The sequence below is a fragment of the Nothoprocta perdicaria genome, unplaced genomic scaffold (genome assembly GCF_003342845.1).
Source record: "Nothoprocta perdicaria isolate Ctin4 unplaced genomic scaffold, notPer1 scaffold_267, whole genome shotgun sequence".
In the NCBI taxonomy this organism is placed as follows: Eukaryota; Metazoa; Chordata; class Aves; order Tinamiformes; family Tinamidae; genus Nothoprocta; species Nothoprocta perdicaria.
In genome coordinates this window covers 395336-409140 of record NW_020455496.1, presented here as the reverse complement: position 1 = coordinate 409140, position 13805 = coordinate 395336, and the positions used below count along the sequence as shown (strand labels likewise).

The 13805-nt window shown below is 38.4% G+C and overlaps 1 protein-coding gene across 2 annotated transcripts in view; it reads left to right on the top strand.

The window, feature by feature from the left end:
- Positions 1-13805, top strand: part of VEGFC (vascular endothelial growth factor C) — an 83800-nt gene that overhangs the window by 6286 nt on the left and 63709 nt on the right. The gene's annotated exons all lie outside the window — the stretch shown is intronic.

Sequence of the window (13805 nt, the reverse complement as noted above, 5' to 3'; positions counted from 1 at the left end):
CTGCTTTTCTCTTTATATCTTAGATAATTAAGTTGTAAATCATTCTAATCTCTTGTTAAAGCAGTATGCAACAGATCCCAACAGTATCTTTTTTTTTTTTTGTCCCTTACAGGCCACATCCAGTACAATGAATTTCACAACTCTTGAGCTAATGCAGTACTGTGTCTTGCTGCTTTTCCTAGCAGCCTGCTATTTAATGCTGCTATCATTGCTATTTCTCTTTAATTTACTAACAACTTATGCATAGCAATTAATCCCATGAAATTTCATGATAGTTATTCAAAAAGAAAAACTTCTCATTTTCTATTCTCTCTTATCCCAAACTCTTCTGAAAGGTGGAAGAAAAAAACCTTTGCTTTGTCAGTTGAAATGCTTCTAGTATGTATTGCATTTGGCACCTCTAGCACTGATGGTGTGATTTTATTTTTCTGGCTTTCCACCATGTCTGCAAATAAGAAATAGTCACTTTTCAGCACAACAGAGACTTTTGTTTTGTTTTACAATAAAACCTGAAAACTATTTTCAGAAGCTTGGTTAAGGGAATCAGTTTCATGTTAATAACTTCCTGCGTTTACAGAAATGAACGCATTGCTACTTGCAGAGATATGTCAGGCAATTAATAATCTCATCTACTCATGTAGTGTTCTCCTGTTTTGTTCCATGCAAACTATTTACCATCCTTTTTTTTTTTTTTTTTTTTTTTTTTTTTGGCATTTGACCAAATAAAAGTGCCGTTGCTATTATAGAGGTAGCCATGGAAGTTGCTTATCTTAGGATGGTTAAAAAGTCTTATTTGGTAGCTCTGTGTTTCATCCATTAGATAACACCACCATAACGTCTGTCCTGTTGCCACCAAGATAAGTCCCATGCTGAACGCAAACTGACAGTGTTTCATTACTTCTAGGAGGAGTCAATACCTCTCTTCCTCTGCCTGTTGCTCCTGAGCATGTACCACCTGCAACACCTAGTTTCCTTGACTCATTTCGGGCATAGGAGACAAATCATCTGTCTAAGAAGTATTCTCTTTCTCATGAGATTTATTGCTTCCAGACTGGTCCTTACTTTCCATACCGGGAAGACTTCCTTTTATTAAGAAGAGAAAGCATCCTGGCTGCAAGTATTTGTTTCCTCATTCTCTTCATGCCTCTCATCTCAGTGTAAGGAGAGAATTATCTTGAGGGAATCGTTCTTTCTTGCCTGCATCTCCTGGTACTCGCACTTAAGTTTTTCAGCAAGTTTTACAAAAAATAAAAAATCTTTTTATACCTCATAGAAGGTTTGCAAGAAGAAATTAGCTTTTTTTTTTATAGGCTAGCATGTTTAAATATATTGGTATTTTGTTCCATATGATTCTAAAAAGATAATAGTTCTTGACTTTTCTGGCTTTTAATTTGTAGAGCATTGTTAATTTTAGTTTTTACCTCAAAATTCTTTTTGTTAGATTCTTCAGAGACCCAGTAATGCCAGTCATGGAGTAAATGAGACTTACCGCATACTCCATTACGATCTGCTTGGGCTGTTAGCTCAGCTCTTACTGCATACAGATCCATTGACTGTGTTTGCCTGAACATTCCGTCATGGACAACTTAAAAGGAGAAAAAGAAATTTAGCAAGAGCAGGAAGCCACAATTGGCAGCTCAATAATTAATGTAGCTTCTCCCCATACACACACCCAAAAAAAAAAAATAAAAATAAACAAATTTGTTGCAGAATCCTTAAGGTTGGAAGGGACCTCTAGAGATCATCTAGTCCAACCCCCTGTGCTCCAGCAAGGACAGCTGGAGCATGGGGCACAGGTTGGCATCCATGCGGGTTTGGAAGAGCTCCAGAGAAAGAGACTCCACAACCTCTCTAGGCAGCCTGTTCCAGGGCTCTGTCACCCTCACAGTGAGGAAACTCTTCCTCACATGGAGATAGGATTTCCTGTGTTGCAACTTGCACCCATTGCCCTCTGTCCTGTTGCTGGCCACTGCTGAGATGATTTTGGTCCCTTTCTCCCCTCAGGTACATAGATATATTGATCAGATTTCCTCTCAGTCTTCTCCAGGCTATACAGGCCCATCTTGCTTAGTCTTTCCTCCTAAGACAGATGCTGCAGTCCCCTAATCATCATTATGTTATACATAATCAAAACCGTACTGAATTTTCTGAAATGTTACATGTTTGACTTGCTACATTAATTAAATAATAATGTTTTCTTTTGTAGCTGTTTTGCTGCATAGTTTGATGCAAAGGTACTGCTAAATATAACACGTTCAGAGCTGTAGCTTCCGAGAGAAGGATGAACATGCTTTCCAGACCAAAATGAGCATGTTTTGTCAGCCATAAAAGCAAGGTTGTCAGACTAAAAATACACATAGGATATATATTTTGTTCTGCTAGGAAACTTTAAAAAAAAAAAAATCTTGGATTTAGATCCTTTCTGAGCAGTATAACACAGCATATGGGTCTTATAACTTGTTTAGCTAGAGTATGCCTTTAAAAAGGACCCTTAGATCTGCTTGAAAGACCTGTAGTGGTAGTTTGTTCCAGTATTAACCACACTAACTACAAGTAGGTGCTTTACTTTTAATTTTCAGAATGTTGCTCTTTCATGCTTCTGCTAGTTTAAGTAGTTGTTTTCCATAACTTCCACTGTCCTTTCATTTGTTTTAAGCTTTTCAGAGCCCAAAGTCTGGAGTAAAGGCAGTATCAGATTTACAGCAAGACTAAAGATGTATCCTACATCTTGGTCAGTAAAAACTTTATGCTTTCTAGCAGAATCCTTAAGACAAGGCCAAGAACATCTAAAATGAACTTTGAGGGTATAATGGACCACTCAAATGGAAAAGCATAAATCTTGCAAGAGCTGGCAGCCACAAACGACGTCTTAACCACAAACCTAACTGAATGCTTTATCTTACGTATACAGCCCTTGGTCTATGAATGCTGTTTTCCAGGAACGGCTGTCGGTTGAGTGGCTTGGGCAGATGCTGCTGCCGGTTGCCAGTCAGGCCCGGCTTCCCTGGACGTGCGGCCTGGCACGTCCCTGTCAGGCCGGGCAGGGGACGGATGCGCCGCTGCGCACGTTTCTTGCAGACGTTCAATACACTTTGCTGTCCAGTGGCCTGGTGGGGAAACCAGGAGGAAAGGGACAGGATCCATCCTGATTCTTGCAGGAATACTGTTGAGAGCCCCCTTTGTGCGCTGTACCACATTTTTTTTGAGTCTCTTCTTATCTGTATAGTAGAGACTTAAATTATGAATGTATTGCTTTCATAGGAAGCTCATGTTCCTTCTGGACAGTCGGATAAGACTCAGAAAAATGAGTCATTCCCACATTAGACAAGTTTGCTGAAAACACTTGAGGAAGGGCAGGTTTTCAGTATAACAAAAAGTGTGTATTTTTAATAAGGTACTTAAAAGATCACTTTTTAAAAATCTTTGTGTATAACATAGTAAAGATGAAATTGTTGTCTGCATCATCTGTAAGTTTATAGTGAGGGATAAGCTTGTCATGGAAAGCTCTAAGAGATAGAATAATAAAGCACATGAGTCTTGTTTGTTTTCCCTTGTGGATCCAAGCGTCCTGCTGGAAGTATACACTTACAGCATGTTTTCCTTACTGTATCCTCTTTTCCTTATATGACAACAGTAAAGAATATTATTTAGATCTAACTCTGTTCAATCTGTTGATTTGTTCTCTGGTAGTCAGCTAATTTCAAAATAGCGTTTGTGACATTGTTGAGCAACTGCCCCAGGAAAAATGAACATTTTAGTCATGTCTGTTTATCTAGAAGCCTGAATCATCAGCTTGCTACTGCCATCAAGAAGATACAGTCTAGTATTAACCTTGAAGACTTTGGTTTTTTTCTGATTCACTTTTTCACTAAAAAAGTGTAAAAAGTCACATGCTTTTATTAAAGAACCTCAGTTTTAGTTTTTCCTCTTTCTTTAACTTTCAAAATGAATTTTTTGAATCCACACGTAGATGAAATTCATTTGGCCGTCAGTGTATGGGTAAATGCTGAGTACAGCAGAAAGAAACAAACTATTTTGAATTCTGTCAGGTTTTGTTGCTATGCATCAGATTACAAAGTGAATGATAAAGATTAGAAGACCCGTTGAATGGTCCACTGAGTGCTCTCATGTAAAGTTAGATCCTGCTCTGTGCTATTAATGATTGAATATAATGACTTCCACAGTCATGAGCTAATGCTCTACCGCTGACCCTTGCAAAAGAGGCATTGCTGAACGCTCACTAAAGGGAGGTTTTTCTCTGTAACCTGGAACTTAAATGGCACCGTTTCCCAAAAGATCCTGCATTAGAGAAATTGCAGAGCAGTTGCTCAGTCCCTGCTGGATTACAAAAGATGGTGCTATGAATATGTGTTGCCTAGGCTTTATATGGGACATATGAAAAGATGCAGCTTGTTTAATATATATGGAATCATCTGTGACTTTAAAAAGTCAAATTGCTACCCGTTCTTTACCAAGCAAATGCAAATAATAGTTTTTCAACTCCAAGCTTGCTTATTTTGTTTATGTGATTAGGCAAAAGTACTCTTCTGATTTGTGAAACTGAGTTTCATTTATCCACTGCAAATTGCACTTATGATGTAACTTTTCAGCTGCATCACTGCAAGGAGTCTTAACATCTGTATTTTCTCAGATATGTTTTAGTGAAAACTTTCCAGGTTCTTAAAAAGTCAATACCACTTCAAAGCAGATGTTCATCAGCTTTACTGTTAATTTCTAGCATGCATCCTCCCTCTTTCCCCCCAGATCACCTATGGTTTAGGACAAAACTGCTGAATTACTAGATTACTAGTGTGTTGAGTAATTTACCCCTTGAAACTACCTCGGCACCCAAAAGCTGTGAGGCCACCAGCAGGAGTAACCCCAAGCCTTGAAAAGGGCTCCTGGGAAGAGTGGAGGTGCTGAAGGCCGATGGAGATGACCTCTAAAGCACACCACTGCGTTGAGGTATAGATACAGAAATAGCGGGTATATAGATAAAGGATACATTGAGCTAGAGTAACTACCAGTTGCCAAAACATGTAAATTTTGTTTATTTAGTGTTAAACATTCTGGTAACAAGCAGGATGCCTTTTTTATATAAAACAATAATAAAACATTGACAAGACTGCAATTTTATTTATACGTAGGCAAAAAAAGAATGATAGTGACAGTCTCCCCTGCCATTAGACAGACCTAATGAAGGCTTGTGTTGCTTTCTGCCGTTGCAAGATGATTACATATTATGTAATTATTTAAAAGTCAGTAAGGATCACAATTTGAAAACATCTGGTATTCAAGTATAAGTAAATATTTTCATAAAGTATAAATGTATTGTAAGAGTGTTAGTGACAGACTTTCTATTTTCAATAGATATCTTGCTGTCTTATGTCTAATATTTGGAAACAATGACTGTGACACTGATGTATTCAATGCTATTGTGCCTGTTGTGGAAAAAGAAACCATTGAGAATAAGATATTCTGTTTAAGACACACTGAGACAAATCAGGGGGTAAATCTGCCTGGGAAAATGGGATTTAAGTGTCTAGAAAACAAGATTAGCCTCTTCCATTTGATATTTGATGAAATCACATTGAACTGAGATGTTTCGGAGTAGACAGCTCCTGGTGAACTCACTTTTTCTTCATTTTTCTAACTGGAGAGCAGAGACTTAAGGCCCTGCTGCCCTTTCATGTCTCATACTTCTGTTGAGCCGCCTCTCATGCAAGATCTTCTGTTGCATCCACTGACTAGCTGCAGCGTCACTAACTGTGTTCAACCTTAGAAATTTGGCTGGAAAGCCATTATAAATTCTTACATAGTAATTTTGGATAGACTCAGATCTGTGTGACTAATAGAACGTGGTCTTTGGTTGGGTTTCTTTTTTTTTTTCCTTTGAAGTAGGAATATGTGGTAGATAGCATTTGCAGCCTCTGAGAATATTACCTCAAGTTGGTAGAAGAAATGGTAAATATCAACAATTTCCCCTAATCTAATAAGTCAAATATAGGTTTTTTATAACTGATACACAAAAGCAGATAATGTGTTTTTTCTATTATATACATAATATAGCAAATATATAGGTGATAATTTATTGTGTGGTTGAGTGGCTAAGTTCAGGGGAATTTACTTTAGAAAGTAATTTACTCTAGAAGTACTGCACTTTGGAAAGAGAAAGCTTCCACATAGCTATCATACTGCAGTTATCTGTCTTCTATGCTGCCATCAAATCAGTTGTGTGGGGTTTTTTTTGTTTTGTTTTGTTTTTATTTTTCTGTAAATAAGCACGGAAAGAATTTTTTGTTTGTATGTTTTGTGAGGTTTGTTTTATTGCACGGAAGCTTAGTGTGGATAAATATACCATATATACCATTTCCTCATCCTTACGGTAGACGTTTGCAGTTTGTAAGGAGTGTGTAGGGGTGCGTTGGACTTCTAACGTTTGAAAGTTTTGCCCAAGTGTGATGTTCACAGATGCTGAACTTTGGTAGCTCTCATTAAAACCTGACAGTTCTGAAAATAATAATTGTTGATGACATATAAATGAAAGAATACCTAGAGCAAAAGTGTCTTGTTTTTTTTATGAATTTTGTTCTTCTGATATCTAGAAAGGAATAGTGATGCAGTCTCTCAGCACAATATTTATGGCTATAATTCAAAGGGATCAGCTTGAGAGGAGTTCCTACAAGTGTGTTTTGCTGAAATGCCATGCTCTAATGCATGCAAAATGTAAGGAATACCAGAACAACGTGCAAGTAAAGAAACTCTATCAGTTCGGCCTCACTGGTTTGTGAAATTCCAAAGCACTTCTTGAAAACGTTATTCACAATAGTCCTCGTAGAGTTGCCCTCTGTGTATAATCAGTCAAATGTGTAACTGTTTTTGGGATCAGTGGTGATCCAAGTTATGCTTTCAAATCAAAAGTGTTCTTCTGTGACAAGCCAGATGTGCAGAAATGTTCCTTGTTTCAAGTATCTTTATTTCAAATATATTAAACTTGGAGAATTTTGTTTGATTAGAAAGCTTTCTATTTCTCACATCTTCAAGTAATGCTGTGCTGGCATCAATGCGCAAATAGATTAGCAACTCCCAGGGTTTTCTTCTTTTTCTTTGCAAAGGAATTGGGCAACATTCTAAGATTTGCCTGAAGGGGAAAAATACTGTTTTTACTTTTTAATACATTTTAGTTCATAAAAGTTATTTAAAATATGCCATGATTAGTTCGTAGCTACTATATTAAAATGTGTATTGCAATAGGACCTTGCATTTATTATGTAAGAGTTTTCCAAACTCTTACAAAGACATGGATTTTCTGTATTTATACTTTGTTTACACTTGTCTCTTTTGTGTCCTATCTTATATCTCTCAGGTAAACCTCTCTATTATGAAAAGTACGGAGTTTTAATTTTCTAAATGAAAATGATCTTTATTTTACTGTTGTATAGAATTCTTCTCAGCCTCTATAACGTCTGACTCTTTTCCCCCATTAACTAATCTCCTAATTTTCCAGTCAAATCTACTAAATTTTTCTTTACCATCTAAAAAGACTAGATTTCTTTTCAATAAAGAGTTGATTAAAAATAACGAACAAGAAATAAATCTAAGCAGGAGTAATTGTCATTATTTTTTTTAAAGGAGTTTATTTTCAGTCTGTGCAATCAAGCACTGGTACTGTTTGTTGATGTCATTATTTCCATTGTTTCATCTTGAAAGTCATATTAACCGAGTTAGATGCTAATTTCATGCATTTTAATTTTTCATGTAGCTTCCCTCCCTTCTTTCCCCCCTCTCCCCTTACTTTTCTTAATGTATTTCTTGGATATCTCCCTATAGCATAGAGGCTACACAGAAACAAATTTTAGGATGTAGCTTCTCAGTGTGTGACCTACTGTTCCTATCTTTGAGGGGTTGAAAATTAGGCATACAGTCATCAACAGAGAGAAAAATGACCTTAATGACTTTCCCAAAATAAGTGGCTCAAAAACAGAAAGAGTTGTTTTCTGTAAGGGCCTTCTCTTTCTTCATTGACTGTAATGGGAAATTAAATAGTTGATTTCAGAATCTTAAATCTGAGATGGTAAAAGTCAGGTGAGATCCTGTTCTCTGGGATTTTGTTGTTTTTTTTCTGGGTGAAGTCACTTGAAAAATCTGCCCACACAACTAGATTGAGAACAATTGTAGTTCTCCTCTTGGATTTCACATTCTTTGGGCCCTTGTGAGTCACTGAATGCTGGCATGAGGTAAGGGGAATATCAAGGCAATTGTGCCCTCAGGGCTTTCTGGCCTTTCCAAGAATTTGGTGATCTGTTTGGCTTGTGAATGCTGGAACAAATGCTGTTCAACTGATAAACTGAAGAAGAGTTCAAGCAAGCAGAAATGTTGGCATTTATGAATGTTTGCACGATGGAAGTTAGAAGAATTAATAGCCTATACAGGAATATTTCTTTGTTTTCACTGAGAGAAAGCAGTTGAATGTATCTTGAAACGTCAAGCTGACAGTTCTGTGTTCTGTTAAAATTAAGTGTTTTAGTTTTGCATCTTAGGAGAGAAAAGGGAGTTTGCTTATAAAGTCAAGTGTCCAAACCAACCTCAAAGAATGAGTAGTCTTATAATTACTCCCACTGCTGTGCAAACATGTGAAGCTGACTGAAATGAGCTTTCTTAATTATGAATCATGATATAATGTATATTCAGGCTATTTTATCTGAAAATTCAGTGAATTTAGTCTCAGCTTTTCTGACCTTGACTTAGAGTAGACTGAAATTAAAAGTTGTTTTATTATAATGACTCTCAGCATTGTTGTTTCATGAGGCGTCTGCTACACAGTTTTACTAATGTGTCACATGATAAACAGCCCATTAAAAATATGAAACTATTATTCTTTAACCTCCAGACTTTTAAGTTCTGTTTGAAAGAAAAGCAAATGTATTTTCCCCTATATTTTTAAAACCCCAATAATTTTGCACTTCAGCTACGAATATTAGCAGCTGTGCTGTTAATACAGCTGGTTAAGGGAGAGCTGTGCTGTTAATATCACTGCATAAATACATCCCTTTCCCATTTGAGTAATCAGGGATCCTTTAGGGATAAATTATTGACATACTTAGGTAAGAACAAGAATAATCTATCCAAAAAGAAAACATTTTGAGAAATCATTCTGTAAAAGCTGTAGAGCAGTTCATACCTCCACTGCCATAGCTGCCCTTGCAGTGAGGATGGAGGCGGAGGAAGGGTGAGCTTCACCAGACCTCAGCAGCAAACCTGGGCCCATCCAGACCCATCACCAGTGTCTTCCTTGACTGCTCAGCACTTTGGCAGTACCGGGACTGCTTCTGACTGTCACCGTCTCAAGGGAAGAGAAAGCTGGGAGAGAGATATACCCCAGATTTTGCTGTAGCCTTTTTAGGTGACATAACTGTGGGTGAGCCTTTAGTTGAGTAGCTGGCTGAACTACAATTATGCACAACTTGCTGGGGCATTAGGAAAGAAAAAACAAACGTGTCGTGGGGGGAAAAAAATGTTGGAGACAGCTGTAAACAAAGTAAGCAAATTATCCAGACTTATCCTCTACATCTCTGAAAATTATTTTAACATAATTATATATGTATCTGAACCCATATATATATATATATAAAAAAATCAGCAGGCTTTAGCATTTTTTTATGTTTATGTCTATTCTTTTTACCTCCTTCTTCTATCCTGATCTGTTGGTTGTTCTGGGAAGATGCCATCACTGCAGGGAAGCTTACTAAGAGGCTGGGGTTGATTTTTAGTTTTGAATACATTCAGACTTATATTCATTATCAATGGAGATTAGGTTGAGTTCCACAGCTGGAATCTGCTACTGAAAGTGGTCTGTTGCTCTACCCTTTGCACTCAAGAGTTTTATACTGGGACAGATTAGTTCAAGTGGCCCTGTGGAGTATAGCTGTAGGTTTGTGGTGGGATAGGAATTTCTAAAATAGATTAAGCACAGCATGCAACCAGCTTTTTAGATTGGCAGTGGCTGCTTCAATGCAGCTTACAAAGCAAGCAGAAGGACCGTGGATGTGCTGTGCTCGAGGCAGCCTTGCCTGGGAGATGATCTATTTCCACGTTACAGGCATGTGGAGTAATGGAGAGCGATTAGCAGGTTGGGTTAAAAGGAGGAAACAGTCAAGCTTTCATCTAAGAATACTTATTAAATATATTCTTTAATGAGCATGGATTTCACTGTGTCACAGGGAAGTAGGATCTGTTCATCCAGTCTATATCTTATGTGCTTAGGAAAATGAAATTTCCTGGGCAGACAGTGATGGAAGGATTTACTTGTGGCCTCTGACGCAATCTGCATATCAATGCAGCTTTGTTCTTTAATTCTTTGTCATCACTTTTGTGGGTGGGTGGCTGGCTTCTGGAAATTGTAAGGGCTGAATTTTGAATTCTTACGGAGATGATGGTTCCTCATGCATCTGTTTGTTGTGTCCAGGGTATGTCCGTAGTTCAGATAACAACAGTAGCACTCTGAATCAGCATAAAATGTTTCCTTCAAAAAGGTCTATTTTTTTTTTTTAACTAAGTAATTAGTTAGTAGAGAACAGAACCTTCATCGTGACCCAGTTAGTCTTGCCTGGTACCAAATTAAAAAGAACCTTTGCAATATCATTAATGGTAACTTGATGGAAGATCAGTATGTATAGTTTATAGTTTAGCTTTTTTTTTTCCCTTTCTTCTTCTCTCTCCTCCTTTTTAAGATGAACTTAAGGAAAAAAATCTGGATGGTGGGGGTGACAGAGTGCTGCAATGGGCTGCCCAGAGACTCTCCTTCTCTGGAGATCTTTAAAACCCATTTGGACACAGCCCTGTGCCACGTGCTCTAGTGACCCTCTGTGTGCAGGGAGGTTGGACTAGGTGATCTCTAGAGGTCCCTTCCAACCTTAAGGGTTCTATGAATGATTATTTCTATTTTGAATTGCACCAGTAGTGGCAACAGTACTCCATTGTGGAGCGTAAAAATTTTTTTACAGATTTCCTGTGTGTTTGCTTCTACTCTATTTGTTAGACTAGTTTGTGGTACAATACTGATGTGTGAAAATAACTTTTGTTATGACTGAGTATACGTGGTGTGAACATAAGATTGGAAGACAAGAACAAATTTACTTTGTGGTTTGGGTCTAAATTGGTGAGAAATCAATTCAATTTCCCTCAAAATACAAGAAATGTTCTATAGGCTCAGGCAAACTCTCCATCTAGACTCCCTGTCGAGACCAGCGGTCTGTCTCCAACATGTCCAACTGGACATGATCTTTTGGGAGAGTGCACAAAACTGGCTGCTTTCACCTTGCACGTTTCCAGCATCTGTTACTCATTCAGTTACTAATGCTGGGCACTATTCCTCTATCCTTTCCCATTTCATTTATTATTTATTTGTAGTCTCATTTTTCATTAATTTGTCTTTCTGAACCCTATGGTTCTATCTGCCCCTACTACCTTTGAAAGTGCCAAATATGAGGGGTATCGAACGAAACGACAGCAAACCCACAAACCTTCCTCTTGTCACTTCAAAACCAATCTCCCACTATTTTCAACTAATCTCATCTGAAAAATGAAGGCGTACCTAAGCAAGAATGTCACATCTGAATGTTTAGCACTTTAGGTTTCTTAATTAGTAAAATAGGCTGAACCAAAATGAATCTGAATGAGCAGCTTGGGAGCAATGCTCAGAACTTCAGCTGACCTGTGCAGTCTATAACTCACTAATAATGATTTTGCTGATCGCAAGAATTACAGGCAGCAGTGAGGGAATAGATGGATTCTGAACAGGTTCTTTATCTCCTAAGAGTGGCACTTTGAAGAATACTGCTGGAAGGTATGCATCATGATAAGAGTTTGCATGTAGAGTGGTTGTGTGCTGTTAAATCCTACTGTTTTGATTGAATCGGAATTTATTTATATAGTGATGTGGCTTCAGTTGTACACAATTTAGATTGTACACAGCTTTCACTTAAGAGGCAGCATAAACTTATGATCAATCATTTTATTGCTTGCAGTCAGAGATTCTAACTAGGAACAAGCTTGCTCCATGGAAACATCTGCTAGTTGATAGTAAGCTAAATGAATATTCTCTTTTACCAATTCTTGTGTGAGAGATTATATCACGAGAGGGAGGGGAAAAAAAGAGATGATATATATATTATATATCCAATCCAATAGCATTTTCAATCAAGCACAAACCTATGGCTAACTGAAGTTTAGATAGGAGAACTGAAATGACAAAAGAAAACACTCCACAACTTGGTGTTTTAGCCTTGAAAGTTCTAAAATAAGCAAACTCTACGAAAAGCAAACACAGCAAATTGCAATAGCATGCTACTGCTTTTTTTGCTGCTATTGACACTTTTTAATTCCCTGGTCTCCTCTTGTGTTTCTTACAGCAGCTTCTCCCTGAGTTTTCCTACTAATTTAATCTCATGATTACAGATAGAAAACAGTTATTGAAATGCATCCTCATTTCAGAAGCAGGATGTATAAGACAGGAACACATAAGGTATGTCTAGACTTGGAAGAAGAACGTGCTTGATAGATGTACATTACACCAACTTAATTAAGGGGGAGTCTGGAAGTCTGATTTTTTAATGCAATTTTAAAAATATACTGTGAAAATTCATTTAAAGGATTCTTAGATAACAACTTGCTTTGTTTGTCAACAGTAGCCATCGTTCCTTTAAAACCTGATATATATCCCGGAGCTAGAACTGTATTTCTCCAGTACCAAGGATCTCTCTTTTTTTTTTTTTTTTTTTAATTTATTGCCAATATCTTAACTCTGCTGAGAACTTTAACTGTTTTATAGTCCTTATCTGGACATTTTCATAAAAATTAAATCTTAAAATTATATTTAATGTTAATTTGAAGATGAGAAAAGGAATACTAATCTTTTGGTGCTGAGCAAAGGAAGAAAGGTTTTAAATTAGTAAACTTTAGCCATTTTTAATGGGGCTGAAAAAGAAATGCAGCCTTAGAAAGTTGCTCCTTGGCCGATGGCATGTTCACTCAGTTGTACTTGGAGGAAACCATACAGTAAATCACAGAAAGTAAGTGAGCAGGTTAAAAACCTTGAAAGCCTGTGAGCAGCCCGTGGCTTACAGTGCTGTGACCGCGATCACAGGCAGGCAGGACGCTTCAAGCTTGATGTAGGGAGCAGACAGTGGAAGTGCGCTCTGCCCAGAGGTGTTTGAGCCCATGATGGAAGTTGTGTGACTTAAGGGGGGAAGAAGGATGGAATGAGAAGGCAAAGAGCTCGGGAAGCGATGAGGGCGGCTGTCACTGTCGCAGCACAGCGTGAACCATGTGTTTCCTCTTGTTCGTGATCAGGTTACTGAGAGATGCTCTTTGCGTGACATCTGGGTCTTGAAGTGCATGGTGCCAGGTGAGTTTTATTAACATGCTGCAGAAGAGCTCAGATTCTGCAGCAGTCTGAGGTGTTTCTGAGAGTTTTGTCTAAACCAGGAACACGGTGTTCCTGGTTTGAGTTCAAGCGGGACAAGTTTTGCAGCCTGGAGTAGGTCCTCTGGCTTCAGTCCTCTGCTTTGATCTGCAGCGTTGTAAGGCTCCGCTGAAGGACAATAACCGTTGTAATTATAAGGAATAAATGAATGAGGAATCAAGGGCAGCAGGCCCCGAAAGGCCGGGGGCGTGAGGCGGCGCCGGGCTGCGCCGTTCCCTCGGGAAGAGGAGGAGGAGGAGGAGGAAGGCGCCCCGCGCGGAGCCGCCTGCAGAGGGCGCCGTCGCCCCGCGCGCCCCCGGCGGCGCCGCTGCCCGGCGCGGCC